Raw genomic sequence first — 18546 nt, forward strand, 5'->3', positions numbered from 1 at the left:
TACCTGACGAACATTTAATCGTTGGGCTTCCGTTGCGCAATGGTTAACGCCGTCGGCTGTTACCGAAAGGTTGGTGGTTCGAGCCCATCCGGGAGCGGTGTTGTGAGGTCTTAGATGTAACGTAAAATTCAGAGTTTTTTAAAAATAACTCACGAACATTTAATTTTTGGGCTTCCTTGGCGCAATGGTTAGAGCGTTCAGCTGTTATTCAAAAGGTTTGTGGTTCGAGCCCATCCGGGAGCGGTGTTGTGAGATCTCAAACGTAATGTCAAATGCCAAAGTTTTTCCACAATACCTGACAAACATTTAATCTTTGGGCTTCCGTGGCGCAATGGTTAGCGCGTTCGGCTGTTAACTGAAAGGTTGGTGGTTCGAGACCATCCGTGAGCGGTGTTGTGAGGTCTCAGATGTGACGTAAAAAGTCAAAGTTTTCCACAATACCTGACGAACATTTAATTTTTGGGCTTCTGTGGCGCAATGGTTAGCGCGTTCGGCTGTTAACCGAAAGGTTGGTTGTTCGAGCCCACCCGGGAGCGGTGTTGTGAAATCTCATATGTAACGTAAAAATCCAAACTTTTTCCACAATACCTGACGAACATTTAATCGTTGGGCTTCCGTTGCGCAATGGTTAACGCCGTCGGCTGTTACCGAAAGGTTGGTGGTTCGAGCCCATCCGGGAGCGGTGTTGTGAGGTCTTAGATGTAACGTAAAATTCAGAGTTTTTTAAAAATAACTGACGAACATTTAATTTTTGAACTTACTTGGCGCAATGGTTAGAGCGTTCAGCTGTTATTCAAAAGGTTTGTGGTTCGAGCCCATCCGGGAGCGGTGTTGTGAAGTCTCAGATGTGACGTAAAAAGTCAAAGTTTTTCCACAATACCTGACGACCATTTCATTTCTGAGCTTCCTTGGCTCCATGGTTAGCGTGTTCGGATGTTAACCTTAAGGTTGGTGGTTCGAGCCCACCCGGGAGCAGTGTTGTGAAGTCTCAAATGTAACGTAAAAAGTCAAAGTTTTTCCACATACCTGACGACCATTTAATTTTTGAGCTTCCGTGGCGCAATGGTTAGCGCGTTCGGCTGTTAACCGAAAGGTTGGTGGTTCGAGCCCATCCGGGAGCGGTGTTGTGAGGTCTCAGATGTGACGTAAAAAGTCAAAGTTTTTCCACAATACCTGACGAACATTTAATCTTTGGGCTTCCTTGAAGCAATGGTTAGCGCGTTCGGCTGTCAACCGAAAGGTTGGTGGTTCGAGCCCACCCGGGAGCGGTGTTGTGAGATCTCAAACGTAATGTCAAATGCCAAAGTTTTTCCACAATACCTGACAAACATTTAATCTTTGGGCTTCCGTGGCGCAATGGTTAACGCCGTCGGCTGTTAACCGAAAGGTTGGTGGTTCGAGCCCATCCGGGAGCTGTGTTGTGAGGTCTTAGATGTAACGTAAAATTCAGAGTTTTTTAATAATAACTGACGAACATTTTATTTTTGGGCTTCCGTGGCGCAATGGTTAGAGCGTTCAGCTGTTATTCAAAAGGTTTGTGGTTCGAGCCCATCCGGGAGCGGTGTTGTGAAGTCTCAGATGTGACGTAAAAAGTCAAAGTTTTTCCACAATACCTGACGAACATTTAATCTTTGGGCTTCCGTTGCACAATGGTTAACGCCGTCGGCTGTTAACCGAAAGGTTGGTGGTTCGAGCCCATCCGGGAGCGGTGTTGTGAGGTCTTAGATATAACGTAAAATTCAGAGTTTTTTAAAAATAACTGACGAACATTTAATTTTTGGTCTTCCGTGGCGCATTGGTTATAGCGTTCAGATGTTATTCAAAAGGTTTGTGGTTCGAGCCCATCCGGGAGCGGTGTTGTGAAGTCTCAGATGTGACGTAAAAATTCAAAGTTTTTCCACAATACCTGACGAACATTTAATCTTTGGGCTTCCGTTGCGCAATGGTTAACGCCGTCGGCTGTTAACCGAAAGGTTGGTGGTTTGAGCCCATTCGGGAGCGGTGTTGTGAGGTCTTAGATGTAACGTAAAAAGTCAAAGTTTTTCCACATACCTGACGACCATTTAATTTTTGAGCTTCCGTGGCGCAATGGTTAGCGCGTTCGGCTGTTAACCGAAAGGTTGGTGGTTCGAGCCCATCCGTGAGCGGTGTTGTGAGGTCTCAGATGTGACGTAAAAAGTCAAAATTTTTCCACAATACCTGACGAACATTTAATTTTTGGGCTTCCGTGGCGCAATGGTTAGCGCGTTCGGCTGTTAACCGAAAGGTTGGTGGTTCGAGCCCACCCGGGAGCGGTGTTGTGAAATCTCATATGTAACGTAAAAATCCAAACTTTTTCCACAATACCTGACGAACATTTAATCGTTGGGCTTCCGTTGCGCAATGGTTAACGCCGTCGGCTGTTACCGAAAGGTTGGTGGTTCGAGCCCATCCGGGAGCGGTGTTGTGAGGTCTTAGATGTAACGTAAAATTCAGAGTTTTTTAAAAATAACTGACGAACATTTAATTTTTGGGCTTCCTTGGCGCAATGGTTAGAGCGTTCAGCTGTTATTCAAAAGGTTTGTGGTTCGAGCCCATCCGGGAGCGGTGTTGTGAAGTCTCAGATGTGACGTAAAAAGTCAAAGTTTTTCCACAATACCTGACGACCATTCCATTTCTGAGCTTCCTTGGCTCCATGGTTAGCGTGTTCGGATGTTAACCTTAAGGTTGGTGGTTCGAGCCCACCCGGGAGCAGTGTTGTGAAGTCTCAAATGTAACGTAAAAAGTCAAAGTTTTTCCACATACCTGACGACCATTTAATTTTTGAGCTTCCGTGGCGCAATGGTTAGCGCGTTCGGCTGTTAACCGAAAGGTTGGTGGTTCGAGCCCATCCGGGAGCGGTGTTGTGAGGTCTCAGATGTGACGTAAAAAGTCAAAGTTTTTCCACAATACCTGACGACCATTTCATTTCTGAGCTTCCGTGGCGCAATGGTTAGCGCGTTCGGCTGTTAACCGAAAGGTTGGTGGTTCGAGCCCATCCGTGAGCGGTGTTGTGAGGTCTCAGATGTGACGTAAAAAGTCAAAGTTTTTCCACAATACCTGACGAACATTTAATTTTTGGGCTTCCGTGGCGCAATGGTTAGCGCGTTCGGCTGTTAACCGAAAGGTTGGTGGTTCGAGACCACCCGGGAGCGGTGTTGTGAAATCTCACATGTAACGTAAAAATCCAAAGTTTTTCCACAATACCTGACGAACATTTAATCGTTGGGCTTCCGTTGCGCAATGGTTAACGCCGTCGGCTGTTAACCGAAAGGTTGGTGGTTCGAGCCCATCCGGGAGCGGTGTTGTGAGGTCTTAGATGTAACGTAAAATTCAGAGTTTTTTAAAAATAACTGACGAACATTTAATTTTTGGGCTTCCGTGGCGCAATGGTTAGCGCGTTCGGCTGTTAACCGAAAGGTTGGTGGTTCGAGCCCATCCGGGAGCGGTAATGTGAGGTCTTAGATGTAACGCAAAATTCAGAGTTTTTTAAAAATACCTGACGAACATTTAATCTTTGGGCTTCCGTGGCGCAATGGTTAGCGCGTTCGGCTGTTAACCGAAAGGTTGGTGGTTCGAACCCACCCGGGATCGGTGTTGTGAGCTCTCACATGTAACGTAAAAAGCCAAAGTGTTTCCACAATAGCCGACGACCATTTAATTTTTGGGCTTCCGTTGCGCAATGGTTAACGCCGTCGGCTGTTAACCGAAAGGTTGGTGGTTCGAGCCCATCCGGGAGCTGTGTTGTGAGGTCTTAGATGTAACGTAAAATTCAGAGTTTTTTAATAATAACTGACGAACATTTAATTTTTGGGCTTCCGTGGCGCAATGGTTAGAGCGTTCAGCTGTTATTCAAAATGTTTGTGGTTCGAGCCCATCCGGGAGCGGTGTTGTGAAGTCTCAGATGTGACGTAAAAAGTCAAAGTTTTTCCACAATACCTGACGAACATTTAATCTTTGGGCTTCCGTTGCACAATGGTTAACGCCGTCGGCTGTTAACCGAAAGGTTGGTGGTTCGAGCCCATCTGGGAGCGGTGTTGTGAGGTCTTAGATATAACGTAAAATTCAGAGTTTTTTAAAAATAACTGACGAACATTTAATTTTTGGTCTTCCGTGGCGCAATGGTTATAGCGTTCAGATGTTATTCAAAAGGTTTGTGGTTCGAGCCCATCCGGGAGCGGTGTTGTGAAGTCTCAGATGTGACGTAAAAAGTCAAAGTTTTTCCACAATACCTGACGAACATTTAATCTTTGGGCTTCCGTTGCGCAATGGTTAACGCCGTCGGCTGTTAACCGAAAGGTTGGTGGTTTGAGCCCATCCGGGAGCGGTGTTGTGAGGTCTTAGATGTAACGTAAAATTCAGAGTTTTTTAAAAATAACTGACGAACATTTAATTTTTGGGCTTCCGTGGCGCAATGGTTAGCGCGTTCGGCTGTTAACCCAAAGGTTGGTGGTTCGAGCCCATCCGGGAGCGGTAATGTGAGGTCTTAGATGTAACGTAAAATTCAGAGTTTTTTAAAAATACCTGACGAACATTTAATCTTTGGGCTTCCGTGGCGCAATGGTTAGCGCGTTCGGCTGTTAACCGAAAGGTTGGTGGTTCGAGCCCACCCGGGATCGGTGTTGTGAGCTCTCACATGTAACGTAAAAAGCCAAAGTGTTTCCACAATAGCCGACGACCATTTAATTTTTGGGCTTCCGTTGCGCAATGGTTAACGCCGTCGGCTGTTAACCGAAAGGTTGGTGGTTCGAGCCCATCCGGGAGCTGTGTTGTGAGGTCTTAGATGTAACGTAAAATTCAGAGTTTTTTAAAAATAACTGACGAACATTTAATTTTTGGGCTTCCGTGGCGCAATGGTTAGAGCGTTCAGCTGTTATTCAAAAGGTTTGTGGTTCGAGCCAATCCGGGAGCGGTGTTGTGAAGTCTTAGATGTGACGTAAAAAGTCAAAGTTTTTCCACAATACCTGACGAACATTTAATCTTTGGGCTTCCGTTGCACAATGGTTAACGCCGTCGGCTGTTAAGCGAAAGGTTGGTGGTTCGAGCCCATCCGGGAGCGGTGTTGTGTGGTCTTAGATGTAACGTAAAATTCAGAGTTTTTTAAAAATAACTGACGAACATTTAATTTTTGGTCTTCCGTGGCGCAATGGTTATAGCGTTCAGATGTTTTTCAAAAGGTTTGTGGTTCGAGCCCATCCGGGAGCGGTGTTGTGAAGTCTCAGATGTGACGTAAAAAGTCAAAGTTTTTCCACAATACCTGAAGAACATTTAATCTTTGGGCTTCCGTGGCGCAATGGTTAGCGCGTTCGGCTGTTAACCGAAAGGTTGGTGGTTCGAGCCTACCCGGGAGCGGTGTTGTGAGATCTCACATGTAACGTAAAAATCCAAAGTTTTTCCACAATACCTGACGAACATTTAATCTTTGGGCTTCCGTTGCGCAATGGTTAACGCCGTCGGCTGTTAACCGAAAGGTTGGTGGTTTGAGCCCATCCGGGAGCGGTGTTGTGAGGTCTTAGATGTAACGTAAAATTCAGAGTTTTTTAAAAATAACTGACGAATATTAAATTTTTGGGCTTCCGTGGCGCAATGTTTAGAGCGTTCAGCTGTTATTCAAAAGGTTTGTGGTTCGAGCCCATCCGGGAGCGGTAATGTGAGGTCTTAGATGTAACGTAAAATTCAGAGTTTTTTAAAAATTCCTTACGAACATTTAATCTTTGGGCTTCCGTGGCGCAATGGTTATAGCGTTCAGATGTTATTCAAAAGGTTTGTGGTTCGAGCCCATCCGGGAGCGGTGTTGTGAAGTCTCAGATGTGACGTAAAAAGTCAAAGTTTTTCCACAATACCTGACGAACATTTAATCTTTGGGCTTCCGTGGCGCAATGGTTAGCGCGTTCGGCTGTTAACCGAAAGGTTGGTGGTTCGAGCCCACCCGGGAGCGGTGTTGTGAGATCTCACATGTAACGTAAAAATCCAAAGTTTTTCCACAATACCTGACGAACATTTAATCTTTGGGCTTCCGTTGCGCAATGGTTAACGCCGTCGGCTGTTAACCGAAAGGTTGGTGGTTTGAGCCCATCCGGGAGCGGTGTTGTGAGGTCTTAGATGTAACGTAAAATTCAGAGTTTTTTAAAAATAACTGACGAATATTAAATTTTTGGGCTTCCGTGGCGCAATGTTTAGAGCGTTTAGCTGTTATTCAAAAGGTTTGTGGTTCGAGCCCATCCGGGAGCGGTAATGTGAGGTCTTAGATGTAACGTAAAATTCAGAGTTTTTTAAAAATTCCTTACGAACATTTAATCTTTGGGCTTCCGTGGCGCAATGGTTATAGCGTTCAGATGTTATTCAAAAGGTTTGTGGTTCGAGCCCATCCGGGAGCGGTGTTGTGAAGTCTCAGATGTGACGTAAAAAGTCAAAGTTTTTCCACAATACCTGACGAACATTTAATCTTTGGGCTTCCGTTGCGCAATGGTTAACGCCGTCGGCTGTTAACCGAAAGGTTGGTGGTTCGAGCCCATCCGGGAGCGGTAATGTGAGGTCTTAGATGTAACGTAAAATTCAGAGTTTTTTAAAAATACCTGACGAACATTTAATCTTTGGGCTTCCGTGGCGCAATGGTTAGCGCGTTCGGCTGTTAACCGAAAGGTTGGTGGTTCGAGCCCACCCGGGATCGGTGTTGTGAGCTCTCACATGTAACGTAAAAAGCCAAAGTGTTTCCACAATAGCCGACGACCATTTAATTTTTGGGCTTCCGTTGCGCAATGGTTAACGCCGTCGGCTGTTAACCGAAAGGTTGGTGGTTCGAGCCCATCCGGGAGCTGTGTTGTGAGGTCTTAGATGTAACGTAAAATTCAGAGTTTTTTAAAAATAACTGACGAACATTTAATTTTTGGGCTTCCGTGGCGCAATGGTTAGAGCGTTCAGCTGTTATTCAAAAGGTTTGTGGTTCGAGCCAATCCGGGAGCGGTGTTGTGAAGTCTCAGATGTGACGTAAAAAGTCAAAGTTTTTCCACAATACCTGACGAACATTTAATCTTTGGGCTTCCGTTGCACAATGGTTAACGCCGTCGGCTGTTAAGCGAAAGGTTGGTGGTTCGAGCCCATCCGGGAGCGGTGTTGTGTGGTCTTAGATGTAACGTAAAATTCAGAGTTTTTTAAAAATAACTGACGAACATTTAATCTTTGGGCTTCCGTGGCGCAATGGTTAGCGCGTTCGGCTGTTAACCGAAAGGTTGGTGGTTCGAGCCCACCCGGGATCGGTGTTGTGAGCTCTCACATGTAACGTAAAAAGCCAAAGTGTTTCCACAATAGCCGACGACCATTTAATTTTTGGGCTTCCGTTGCGCAATGGTTAACGCCGTCGGCTGTTAACCGAAAGGTTGGTGGTTCGAGCCCATCCGGGAGCTGTGTTGTGAGGTCTTAGATGTAACGTAAAATTCAGAGTTTTTTAAAAATAACTGACGAACATTTAATTTTTGGGCTTCCGTGGCGCAATGGTTAGAGCGTTCAGCTGTTATTCAAAAGGTTTGTGGTTCGAGCCAATCCGGGAGCGGTGTTGTGAAGTCTTAGATGTGACGTAAAAAGTCAAAGTTTTTCCACAATACCTGACGAACATTTAATCTTTGGGCTTCCGTTGCACAATGGTTAACGCCGTCGGCTGTTAAGCGAAAGGTTGGTGGTTCGAGCCCATCCGGGAGCGGTGTTGTGTGGTCTTAGATGTAACGTAAAATTCAGAGTTTTTTAAAAATAACTGACGAACATTTAATTTTTGGTCTTCCGTGGCGCAATGGTTATAGCGTTCAGATGTTTTTCAAAAGGTTTGTGGTTCGAGCCCATCCGGGAGCGGTGTTGTGAAGTCTCAGATGTGACGTAAAAAGTCAAAGTTTTTCCACAATACCTGAAGAACATTTAATCTTTGGGCTTCCGTGGCGCAATGGTTAGCGCGTTCGGCTGTTAACCGAAAGGTTGGTGGTTCGAGCCTACCCGGGAGCGGTGTTGTGAGATCTCACATGTAACGTAAAAATCCAAAGTTTTTCCACAATACCTGACGAACATTTAATCTTTGGGCTTCCGTTGCGCAATGGTTAACGCCGTCGGCTGTTAACCGAAAGGTTGGTGGTTTGAGCCCATCCGGGAGCGGTGTTGTGAGGTCTTAGATGTAACGTAAAATTCAGAGTTTTTTAAAAATAACTGACGAATATTAAATTTTTGGGCTTCCGTGGCGCAATGTTTAGAGCGTTCAGCTGTTATTCAAAAGGTTTGTGGTTCGAGCCCATCCGGGAGCGGTAATGTGAGGTCTTAGATGTAACGTAAAATTCAGAGTTTTTTAAAAATTCCTTACGAACATTTAATCTTTGGGCTTCCGTGGCGCAATGGTTATAGCGTTCAGATGTTATTCAAAAGGTTTGTGGTTCGAGCCCATCCGGGAGCGGTGTTGTGAAGTCTCAGATGTGACGTAAAAAGTCAAAGTTTTTCCACAATACCTGACGAACATTTAATCTTTGGGCTTCCGTGGCGCAATGGTTAGCGCGTTCGGCTGTTAACCGAAAGGTTGGTGGTTCGAGCCCACCCGGGAGCGGTGTTGTGAGATCTCACATGTAACGTAAAAATCCAAAGTTTTTCCACAATACCTGACGAACATTTAATCTTTGGGCTTCCGTTGCGCAATGGTTAACGCCGTCGGCTGTTAACCGAAAGGTTGGTGGTTTGAGCCCATCCGGGAGCGGTGTTGTGAGGTCTTAGATGTAACGTAAAATTCAGAGTTTTTTAAAAATAACTGACGAATATTAAATTTTTGGGCTTCCGTGGCGCAATGTTTAGAGCGTTTAGCTGTTATTCAAAAGGTTTGTGGTTCGAGCCCATCCGGGAGCGGTAATGTGAGGTCTTAGATGTAACGTAAAATTCAGAGTTTTTTAAAAATTCCTTACGAACATTTAATCTTTGGGCTTCCGTGGCGCAATGGTTATAGCGTTCAGATGTTATTCAAAAGGTTTGTGGTTCGAGCCCATCCGGGAGCGGTGTTGTGAAGTCTCAGATGTGACGTAAAAAGTCAAAGTTTTTCCACAATACCTGACGAACATTTAATCTTTGGGCTTCCGTTGCGCAATGGTTAACGCCGTCGGCTGTTAACCGAAAGGTTGGTGGTTCGAGCCCATCCGGGAGCGGTAATGTGAGGTCTTAGATGTAACGTAAAATTCAGAGTTTTTTAAAAATACCTGACGAACATTTAATATTTGGGCTTCCGTGGCGCAATGGTTAGCGCGTTCGGCTGTTAACCGAAAGGTTGGTGGTTCGAGCCCACCCGGGATCGGTGTTGTGAGCTCTCACATGTAACGTAAAAAGCCAAAGTGTTTCCACAATAGCCGACGACCATTTAATTTTTGGGCTTCCGTTGCGCAATGGTTAACGCCGTCGGCTGTTAACCGAAAAGTTGGTGGTTCGAGCCCATCTGGGAGCTGTGTTGTGAGGTCTTAGATGTAACGTAAAATTCAGAGTTTTTTAAAAATAACTGACGAACATTTAATTTTTGGGCTTCCGTGGCGCAATGGTTAGAGCGTTCAGCTGTTATTCAAAAGGTTTGTGGTTCGAGCCAATCCGGGAGCGGTGTTGTGAAGTCTCAGATGTGACGTAAAAAGTCAAAGTTTTTCCACAATACCTGACGAACATTTAATCTTTGGGCTTCCGTGGCGCAATGGTTAGCGCGTTCGGCTGTTAACCGAAAGGTTGGTGGTTCGAGCCCACCCGGGAGCGGTGTTGTGAGATCTCACATGTAACGTAAAAATCCAAAGTTTTTCCACAATACCTGACGAACATTTAATCTTTGGGCTTCCGTTGCGCAATGGTTAACGCCGTCGGCTGTTAACCGAAAGGTTGGTGGTTTGAGCCCATCCGGGAGCGGTGTTGTGAGGTCTTAGATGTAACGTAAAATTCAGAGTTTTTTAAAAATAACTGACGAATATTAAATTTTTGGGCTTCCGTGGCGCAATGTTTAGAGCGTTCAGCTGTTATTCAAAAGGTTTGTGGTTCGAGCCCATACGGGAATGGTAATGTGAGGTCTTAGATGTAACGTAAAACTCAGAGTTTTTTAAAAATTCCTGACGAATATTTAATCTTTGGGCTTCCGTGGCGCAATGGTTAGCGCGTTCGGCTGTTAACCGAAAGGTTGGTGGTTCGAGCCCACCCGGGAGCGGTGTTGTGAGCTCTCACATGTAACGTAAAAAGCCAAAGTGTTTCCACAATAGCCGACGACCATTTAATTTTTGGGCTTCCGTGGCGCAATGGTTAGCGCGTTCGGCTGTTAACCGAGAGGTTGGTGGTTCGAGCCCACCCGGGAGCGGTGTTGTGAGCTCTCACATGTAACGTAAAAAGCCAAAGTGTTTCCACAATAGCCGACGACCATTTAATTTTTGGGCTTCCGTGGCGCAATGGTTAGCGCGTTCGGCTGTTAACCGAAAGGTTGGTGGTTCGAGCCCATCCGGGAGCGGTGTTGTGAAGTCTCAGATGTGACGTAAAAAGTCAAAGTTTTTCCACAATACCTGACGAACATTTAATCTTTGGGCTTCCGTGGCGCAATGGTTAGCGCGTTCGGCTGTTAACCGAAAGGTTGGTGGTTCGAGCCTACCCGGGAGCGGTGTTGTGAGATCTCACATGTAACGTAAAAATCCAAAGTTTTTCCACAATACCTGACGAACATTTAATCTTTGGGCTTCCGTTGCGCAATGGTTAACGCCGTCGGCTGTTAACCGAAAGGTTGGTGGTTTGAGCCCATCCGGGAGCGGTGTTGTGAGGTCTTAGATGTAACGTAAAATTCAGAGTTTTTTAAAAATAACTGACGAATATTAAATTTTTGGGCTTCCGTGGCGCAATGTTTAGAGCGTTCAGCTGTTATTCAAAAGGTTTGTGGTTCGAGCCCATCCGGGAGCGGTAATGTGAGGTCTTAGATGTAACGTAAAATTCAGAGTTTTTTAAAAATTCCTTACGAACATTTAATCTTTGGGCTTCCGTGGCGCAATGGTTATAGCGTTCAGATGTTATTCAAAAGGTTTGTGGTTCGAGCCCATCCGGGAGCGGTGTTGTGAAGTCTCAGATGTGACGTAAAAAGTCAAAGTTTTTCCACAATACCTGACGAACATTTAATCTTTGGGCTTCCGTGGCGCAATGGTTAGCGCGTTCGGCTGTTAACCGAAAGGTTGGTGGTTCGAGCCCACCCGGGAGCGGTGTTGTGAGATCTCACATGTAACGTAAAAATCCAAAGTTTTTCCACAATACCTGACGAACATTTAATCTTTGGGCTTCCGTTGCGCAATGGTTAACGCCGTCGGCTGTTAACCGAAAGGTTGGTGGTTTGAGCCCATCCGGGAGCGGTGTTGTGAGGTCTTAGATGTAACGTAAAATTCAGAGTTTTTTAAAAATAACTGACGAATATTAAATTTTTGGGCTTCCGTGGCGCAATGTTTAGAGCGTTTAGCTGTTATTCAAAAGGTTTGTGGTTCGAGCCCATCCGGGAGCGGTAATGTGAGGTCTTAGATGTAACGTAAAATTCAGAGTTTTTTAAAAATTCCTTACGAACATTTAATCTTTGGGCTTCCGTGGCGCAATGGTTATAGCGTTCAGATGTTATTCAAAAGGTTTGTGGTTCGAGCCCATCCGGGAGCGGTGTTGTGAAGTCTCAGATGTGACGTAAAAAGTCAAAGTTTTTCCACAATACCTGACGAACATTTAATCTTTGGGCTTCCGTTGCGCAATGGTTAACGCCGTCGGCTGTTAACCGAAAGGTTGGTGGTTCGAGCCCATCCGGGAGCGGTAATGTGAGGTCTTAGATGTAACGTAAAATTCAGAGTTTTTTAAAAATACCTGACGAACATTTAATATTTGGGCTTCCGTGGCGCAATGGTTAGCGCGTTCGGCTGTTAACCGAAAGGTTGGTGGTTCGAGCCCACCCGGGATCGGTGTTGTGAGCTCTCACATGTAACGTAAAAAGCCAAAGTGTTTCCACAATAGCCGACGACCATTTAATTTTTGGGCTTCCGTTGCGCAATGGTTAACGCCGTCGGCTGTTAACCGAAAAGTTGGTGGTTCGAGCCCATCTGGGAGCTGTGTTGTGAGGTCTTAGATGTAACGTAAAATTCAGAGTTTTTTAAAAATAACTGACGAACATTTAATTTTTGGGTTTCCGTGGCGCAATGGTTAGAGCGTTCAGCTGTTATTCAAAAGGTTTGTGGTTCGAGCCAATCCGGGAGCGGTGTTGTGAAGTCTCAGATGTGACGTAAAAAGTCAAAGTTTTTCCACAATACCTGACGAACATTTAATCTTTGGGCTTCCGTGGCGCAATGGTTAGCGCGTTCGGCTGTTAACCGAAAGGTTGGTGGTTCGAGCCCACCCGGGAGCGGTGTTGTGAGATCTCACATGTAACGTAAAAATCCAAAGTTTTTCCACAATACCTGACGAACATTTAATCTTTGGGCTTCCGTTGCGCAATGGTTAACGCCGTCGGCTGTTAACCGAAAGGTTGGTGGTTTGAGCCCATCCGGGAGCGGTGTTGTGAGGTCTTAGATGTAACGTAAAATTCAGAGTTTTTTAAAAATAACTGACGAATATTAAATTTTTGGGCTTCCGTGGCGCAATGTTTAGAGCGTTCAGCTGTTATTCAAAAGGTTTGTGGTTCGAGCCCATACGGGAATGGTAATGTGAGGTCTTAGATGTAACGTAAAACTCAGAGTTTTTTAAAAATTCCTGACGAATATTTAATCTTTGGGCTTCCGTGGCGCAATGGTTAGCGCGTTCGGCTGTTAACCGAAAGGTTGGTGGTTCGAGCCCACCCGGGAGCGGTGTTGTGAGCTCTCACATGTAACGTAAAAAGCCAAAGTGTTTCCACAATAGCCGACGACCATTTAATTTTTGGGCTTCCGTGGCGCAATGGTTAGCGCGTTCGGCTGTTAACCGAAAGGTTGGTGGTTCGAGCCCACCCGGGAGCGGTGTTGTGAGCTCTCACATGTAACGTAAAAAGCCAAAGTGTTTCCACAATAGCCGACGACCATTTAATTTTTGGGCTTCCGTGGCGCAATGGTTAGCGCGTTCGGCTGTTAACCGAAAGGTTGGTGGTTCGAGCCCATCCGGGAGCGGTGTTGTGAAGTCTCAGATGTGACGTAAAAAGTCAAAGTTTTTCCACAATACCTGACGAACATTTAATCTTTGGGCTTCCGTGGCGCAATGGTTAGCGCGTTCGGCTGTTAACCGAAAGGTTGGTGGTTCGAGCCCACCCGGGAGCGGTGTTGTGAGATCTCACATGTAACGTAAAAATCCAAAGTTTTTCCACAATACCTGACGAACATTTAATCTTTGGGCTTCCGTTGCGCAATGGTTAACGCCGTCGGCTGTTAACCGAAAGGTTGGTGGTTTGAGCCCATCCGGGAGCGGTGTTGTGAGGTCTTAGATGTAACGTAAAATTCAGAGTTTTTTAAAAATAACTGACGAATATTAAATTTTTGGGCTTCCGTGGCGCAATGTTTAGAGCGTTTAGCTGTTATTCAAAAGGTTTGTGGTTCGAGCCCATCCGGGAGCGGTAATGTGAGGTCTTAGATGTAACGTAAAATTCAGAGTTTTTTAAAAATTCCTTACGAACATTTAATCTTTGGGCTTCCGTGGCGCAATGGTTATAGCGTTCAGATGTTATTCAAAAGGTTTGTGGTTCGAGCCCATCCGGGAGCGGTGTTGTGAAGTCTCAGATGTGACGTAAAAAGTCAAAGTTTTTCCACAATACCTGACGAACATTTAATCTTTGGGCTTCCGTTGCGCAATGGTTAACGCCGTCGGCTGTTAACCGAAAGGTTGGTGGTTCGAGCCCATCCGGGAGCGGTAATGTGAGGTCTTAGATGTAACGTAAAATTCAGAGTTTTTTAAAAATACCTGACGAACATTTAATATTTGGGCTTCCGTGGCGCAATGGTTAGCGCGTTCGGCTGTTAACCGAAAGGTTGGTGGTTCGAGCCCACGCGGGATCGGTGTTGTGAGCTCTCACATGTAACGTAAAAAGCCAAAGTGTTTCCACAATAGCCGACGACCATTTAATTTTTGGGCTTCCGTTGCGCAATGGTTAACGCCGTCGGCTGTTAACCGAAAAGTTGGTGGTTCGAGCCCATCTGGGAGCTGTGTTGTGAGGTCTTAGATGTAACGTAAAATTCAGAGTTTTTTAAAAATAACTGACGAACATTTAATTTTTGGGCTTCCGTGGCGCAATGGTTAGAGCGTTCAGCTGTTATTCAAAAGGTTTGTGGTTCGAGCCAATCCGGGAGCGGTGTTGTGAAGTCTCAGATGTGACGTAAAAAGTCAAAGTTTTTCCACAATACCTGACGAACATTTAATCTTTGGGCTTCCGTGGCGCAATGGTTAGCGCGTTCGGCTGTTAACCGAAAGGTTGGTGGTTCGAGCCCACCCGGGAGCGGTGTTGTGAGATCTCACATGTAACGTAAAAATCCAAAGTTTTTCCACAATACCTGACGAACATTTAATCTTTGGGCTTCCGTTGCGCAATGGTTAACGCCGTCGGCTGTTAACCGAAAGGTTGGTGGTTTGAGCCCATCCGGGAGCGGTGTTGTGAGGTCTTAGATGTAACGTAAAATTCAGAGTTTTTTAAAAATAACTGACGAATATTAAATTTTTGGGCTTCCGTGGCGCAATGTTTAGAGCGTTCAGCTGTTATTCAAAAGGTTTGTGGTTCGAGCCCATACGGGAATGGTAATGTGAGGTCTTAGATGTAACGTAAAACTCAGAGTTTTTTAAAAATTCCTGACGAATATTTAATCTTTGGGCTTCCGTGGCGCAATGGTTAGCGCGTTCGGCTGTTAACCGAAAGGTTGGTGGTTCGAGCCCACCCGGGAGCGGTGTTGTGAGCTCTCACATGTAACGTAAAAAGCCAAAGTGTTTCCACAATAGCCGACGACCATTTAATTTTTGGGCTTCCGTGGCGCAATGGTTAGCGCGTTCGGCTGTTAACCGAAAGGTTGGTGGTTCGAGCCCACCCGGGAGCGGTGTTGTGAGCTCTCACATGTAACGTAAAAAGCCAAAGTGTTTCCACAATAGCCGACGACCATTTAATTTTTGGGCTTCCGTGGCGCAATGGTTAGCGCGTTCGGTTGTTAACCGAAAGGTTGGTGGTTCGAGCCCATCCGGGAGCTGTGTTGTGAGGTCTTTGATGTAACGTAAAATTCAGAGTTTTTTAAAAATAACTGACGAACATTTAATCTTTGGGCTTCCGTGGCGCAATGGTTAGAGCGTTCAGCTGTTATTCAAAAGGTTTGTGGTTCGAGCCCATCCGGGAGCGGTGTTGTGAAGTGTCAGATGTGACGTAAAAAGTCAAAGTTTTTCCACAATACCTGACAAACATTTAATCTTTAGGCTTCCGTGGCGCAATGGTTAGCGCGTTCGGCTGTTAACCGAAAGGTTGGTGGTTCGAGCCCACCCGGGAGCGGTGTTGTGAGATCTCACATGTAACGTAAAAATCCAAAGTTTTTCCACAATACCTGACGAACATTTAATCTTTGGGCTTCCGTTGCGCAATGGTTAACGCCGTCGGCTGTTAACCGAAAGGTTGGTGGTTTGAGCCCATCCGGGATTGGTGTTGTGAGGTCTTAGATGTAACGTAAAATTCAGAGTTTTTTAAAAATAACTGACGAATATTAAATTTTTGGGCTTCCGTGGCGCAATGGTTAGCGCGTTCGGCTGTTAACCGAAAGGTTGGTGGTTCGAGCTCATCCGGGAGCGGTGTTGTGAGGTCGTAGATGTAACGTAAAATTCAGAGTTTTTTAAAAATACCTGACGAACATTTAATCTTTGGGCTTCTGTGGCGCAATGGTTACTGAGTTCGGCCGTTAACCGAAAGGTTGGTGGTTCGAGCCCATCCGGGAGCGGTGTTGTGAGGTCTCAGATGTAACGTAAAAAGCCAAAGTTTTTCCACAATACCTGACGACCATTTAATTTTTGGGCTTCGGTGGCGCAATGGTTATTGCGTTCGGCTGTTAACCGAAAGTTTGGTGGTTCGAGCCCACCCGGGAGCGGTGTTATGAGGTGTCAGATGTAACGCAAAATATAAAAGTATTTCCACAATACCTGACGACCATTTAATTTTTGGGCTTCGGTGGCGCAATGGTTAGCGCGTTCAGCTGTTAACCGAAAGGTTGGTGGTTCGAGCCCACCCGGGAGCGGTGTTATGAGGTGTCAGATGTAACGCAAAATATAAAAGTATTTGCACAATACCTGACGACCATTTAATTTTTAGGCTTCCGTGGCGTAATGGCTGGCTCGTTCGGCTGTAATCCGAAAGGTTGGTGGTTCGAGCCCATCCGGGAGCGGTGTAGTGAGGTCTCAGATGTAACGTAAAAAGCCAAAGTTTTTCCACAATACCTGACGACCATTTAATTTTTGGGCTTCGGTGGCGCAATGGTTGGCGCGTTCGGCTGTTAACCGAAAGGTTGGTGGTTCAAGCCCACCCGGGAACGGTTGTTCTAATGTTTTATAAGTAACGTAAAAAGTCAATGTTTTTCCGCAATACCTGACGGCCATTTAATTTTTAGGCTTCTGTGGCGCGATGGTTAGGTTAGGGCGTTCGGCTGTTAACCGAAAGGTTGGTGGTTAGATCCCATGCTCGAGAGTTAGTGTGAAATGTTTTAAGTAACATAAAAAGTCAAAGTTTTTCCGCCATACTTGACAACATTTTAAATTCTAAGCTTCCGTGGCGCAATGCTTAGTGCGTTCGGCCGTTAACCGAAAGGTTGGTGGTTCGAGCCCATTCGGGAGCGATGTTGTGAGGTCTCAGATGTAACGTAAAAAGCCAAAGTTTTTCCACCTCACAACACCGTTCCCGGATGGGCTCGAACCACCAACCTTTCGGTTAACGGCCGAACGCACTAAGCATTGCGCCACGGAAGCTTAGAATTTAAAATGTTGTCAAGTATGGTGGAAAAACTTTGACTTTTTATGTTACTTAAAACATTTCACACTAACGCTCCAGCGTGGGATCTAACCACCAACCTTTCGGTTAACAGCCGAACGCCCTAACCTAACCATCGCGCCACGGAAGCCTAAAAATTAAATGGCCGTCAGGTATTGCGGAAAAACATTGACTTTTTACGTTACTTATAAAACATTAGAACAACCGTTCCCGGGTGGGCTTGAACCACCAACCTTTCGGTTAACAGCCGAACGCGCCAACCATTGCGCCACCGAAGCCCAAAAATTAAATGGTCGTCAGGTATTGTGGAAAAACTTTGGCTTTTTACGTTACATCTGAGACCTCACTACACCGCTCCCGGATGGGCTCGAACCACCAACCTTTCGGATTACAGCCGAACGAGCCAGCCATTACGCCACGGAAGCCTAAAAATTAAATGGTCGTCAGGTATTGTGGAAATACTTTTATATTTTGCGTTACATTGACACCTCATAACACCGCTCCCGGGTGTGCTCGAACCACCAACCTTTCGGTTAACAGCCGAACGCGCTAACCATTGCGCCACCGATGCCCAAAAATTAAATGGTCGTCAGGTATTGTGGAAAAACTTTGGCTTTTTACGTTACATCTGAGACCTTACTACACCGCTCCCGGATGGGCTCGAACCACCAACCTTTCCGTTAACGGCCGAACGCACTAGGCATTGCGCCACGGAAGCTTAGAATTTAAAATGTTGTCAAGTATGGTGGAAAAACTTTGACTTTTTATGTTACTTAAAACATTTCACACTAACGCTCCAGCGTGGGATCTAACCACCAACCTCTCGGTTAACAGCCGAACGCCCTAACCTAACCATCGCGCCACGGAAGCCTAAAAATTAAATGGCCGTCAGGTATTGTGGAAAAACATTGACTTTTTACGTTACTTATAAAACATTACACAACCGTTCGCGGGTGGGCTTGAACCACCAACCTTTCGGTTAACAGTCGAACGCGCTAACCATTGCGCCACCGAAGCCCAAAAATTAAATGGTCGTCAGGTATTGTGGAAAAACTTTGGCTTTTTACGTTACATCTGAGACCTCACTACACCGCTCCCGGATGGGCTCGAACAACCAACCTTTCGGATTACAGCCGAACGAGCCAGCCATTACGCCACGGAAGCCTAAAAATTAAATGGTCGTCAGGTATTGTGGAAATACTTTTATATTTTACGTTACATTGACACCTCATAACACCGCTCCCGGGTGGGCTCGAACCACTCACCTTTCGGTTAACAGCCGAACGCGCTAACCATTGCGCCACCGAAGCCCAAAAATTAAATGGTCGTCAGGTATTGTGGAAAAACTTTGGCTTTTTACGTTACATCTGAGACCTCACTACACCTCTCCCGGAAGGGCTCGAACCACCAACCTTTCGGTTAACAGCCGAACGCGCTAACCATTGCGCCAGCGAAGGCCAAAAATTAAATGGTCGTCAGGTATTGTGGAAAAACTTTGGCTTTTTACGTTATTTATAAAACATTACACAACCGTTCCCGGGTGGGCTTGAACCACCAACCTTTCGGTTAACAGTCGAACGCGCTAA

General features: G+C 45.7%; 14 non-coding genes across 14 annotated transcripts; all 14 read left to right on the forward strand.

Moving 5' to 3' along the window:
• Positions 1 to 2221: 2221 nt before the first annotated feature.
• Positions 2222 to 2294, forward strand: TRNAN-GUU (transfer RNA asparagine (anticodon GUU)). Its single transcript has one exon. It is a non-coding gene; the product is annotated as a tRNA-Asn (tRNA).
• A 3589-nt stretch (positions 2295 to 5883) lies between these two features.
• Positions 5884 to 5956, forward strand: TRNAN-GUU (transfer RNA asparagine (anticodon GUU)). The gene has a single exon. It is a non-coding gene; the product is annotated as a tRNA-Asn (tRNA).
• Positions 5957 to 8520: 2564 nt separating this feature from the next.
• Positions 8521 to 8593, forward strand: TRNAN-GUU (transfer RNA asparagine (anticodon GUU)). Its single transcript has one exon. It is a non-coding gene; the product is annotated as a tRNA-Asn (tRNA).
• A 1099-nt stretch (positions 8594 to 9692) lies between these two features.
• TRNAN-GUU (transfer RNA asparagine (anticodon GUU)) lies at positions 9693 to 9765 on the forward strand. Its single transcript has one exon. It is a non-coding gene; the product is annotated as a tRNA-Asn (tRNA).
• A 366-nt stretch (positions 9766 to 10131) lies between these two features.
• Positions 10132 to 10204, forward strand: TRNAN-GUU (transfer RNA asparagine (anticodon GUU)). Its single transcript has one exon. It is a non-coding gene; the product is annotated as a tRNA-Asn (tRNA).
• A 954-nt stretch (positions 10205 to 11158) lies between these two features.
• TRNAN-GUU (transfer RNA asparagine (anticodon GUU)) lies at positions 11159 to 11231 on the forward strand. Its single transcript has one exon. It is a non-coding gene; the product is annotated as a tRNA-Asn (tRNA).
• Positions 11232 to 12330: 1099 nt separating this feature from the next.
• Positions 12331 to 12403, forward strand: TRNAN-GUU (transfer RNA asparagine (anticodon GUU)). Its single transcript has one exon. It is a non-coding gene; the product is annotated as a tRNA-Asn (tRNA).
• Positions 12404 to 12769: 366 nt separating this feature from the next.
• On the forward strand, positions 12770 to 12842 carry TRNAN-GUU (transfer RNA asparagine (anticodon GUU)). Its single transcript has one exon. It is a non-coding gene; the product is annotated as a tRNA-Asn (tRNA).
• Positions 12843 to 12916: 74 nt separating this feature from the next.
• TRNAN-GUU (transfer RNA asparagine (anticodon GUU)) lies at positions 12917 to 12989 on the forward strand. The gene has a single exon. It is a non-coding gene; the product is annotated as a tRNA-Asn (tRNA).
• A 221-nt stretch (positions 12990 to 13210) lies between these two features.
• Positions 13211 to 13283, forward strand: TRNAN-GUU (transfer RNA asparagine (anticodon GUU)). Its single transcript has one exon. It is a non-coding gene; the product is annotated as a tRNA-Asn (tRNA).
• Positions 13284 to 14382: 1099 nt separating this feature from the next.
• On the forward strand, positions 14383 to 14455 carry TRNAN-GUU (transfer RNA asparagine (anticodon GUU)). Its single transcript has one exon. It is a non-coding gene; the product is annotated as a tRNA-Asn (tRNA).
• Positions 14456 to 14821: 366 nt separating this feature from the next.
• TRNAN-GUU (transfer RNA asparagine (anticodon GUU)) lies at positions 14822 to 14894 on the forward strand. The gene has a single exon. It is a non-coding gene; the product is annotated as a tRNA-Asn (tRNA).
• A 74-nt stretch (positions 14895 to 14968) lies between these two features.
• TRNAN-GUU (transfer RNA asparagine (anticodon GUU)) lies at positions 14969 to 15041 on the forward strand. Its single transcript has one exon. It is a non-coding gene; the product is annotated as a tRNA-Asn (tRNA).
• A 367-nt stretch (positions 15042 to 15408) lies between these two features.
• Positions 15409 to 15481, forward strand: TRNAN-GUU (transfer RNA asparagine (anticodon GUU)). Its single transcript has one exon. It is a non-coding gene; the product is annotated as a tRNA-Asn (tRNA).
• Positions 15482 to 18546: the final 3065 nt, after the last annotated feature.

This window comes from Phalangium opilio, unplaced genomic scaffold (assembly GCF_054372755.1).
Source record: "Phalangium opilio isolate 3A_F unplaced genomic scaffold, DU_Popi_V2 ptg000352l_1, whole genome shotgun sequence".
NCBI lineage: Eukaryota > Metazoa > Arthropoda > Arachnida > Opiliones > Phalangiidae > Phalangium > Phalangium opilio.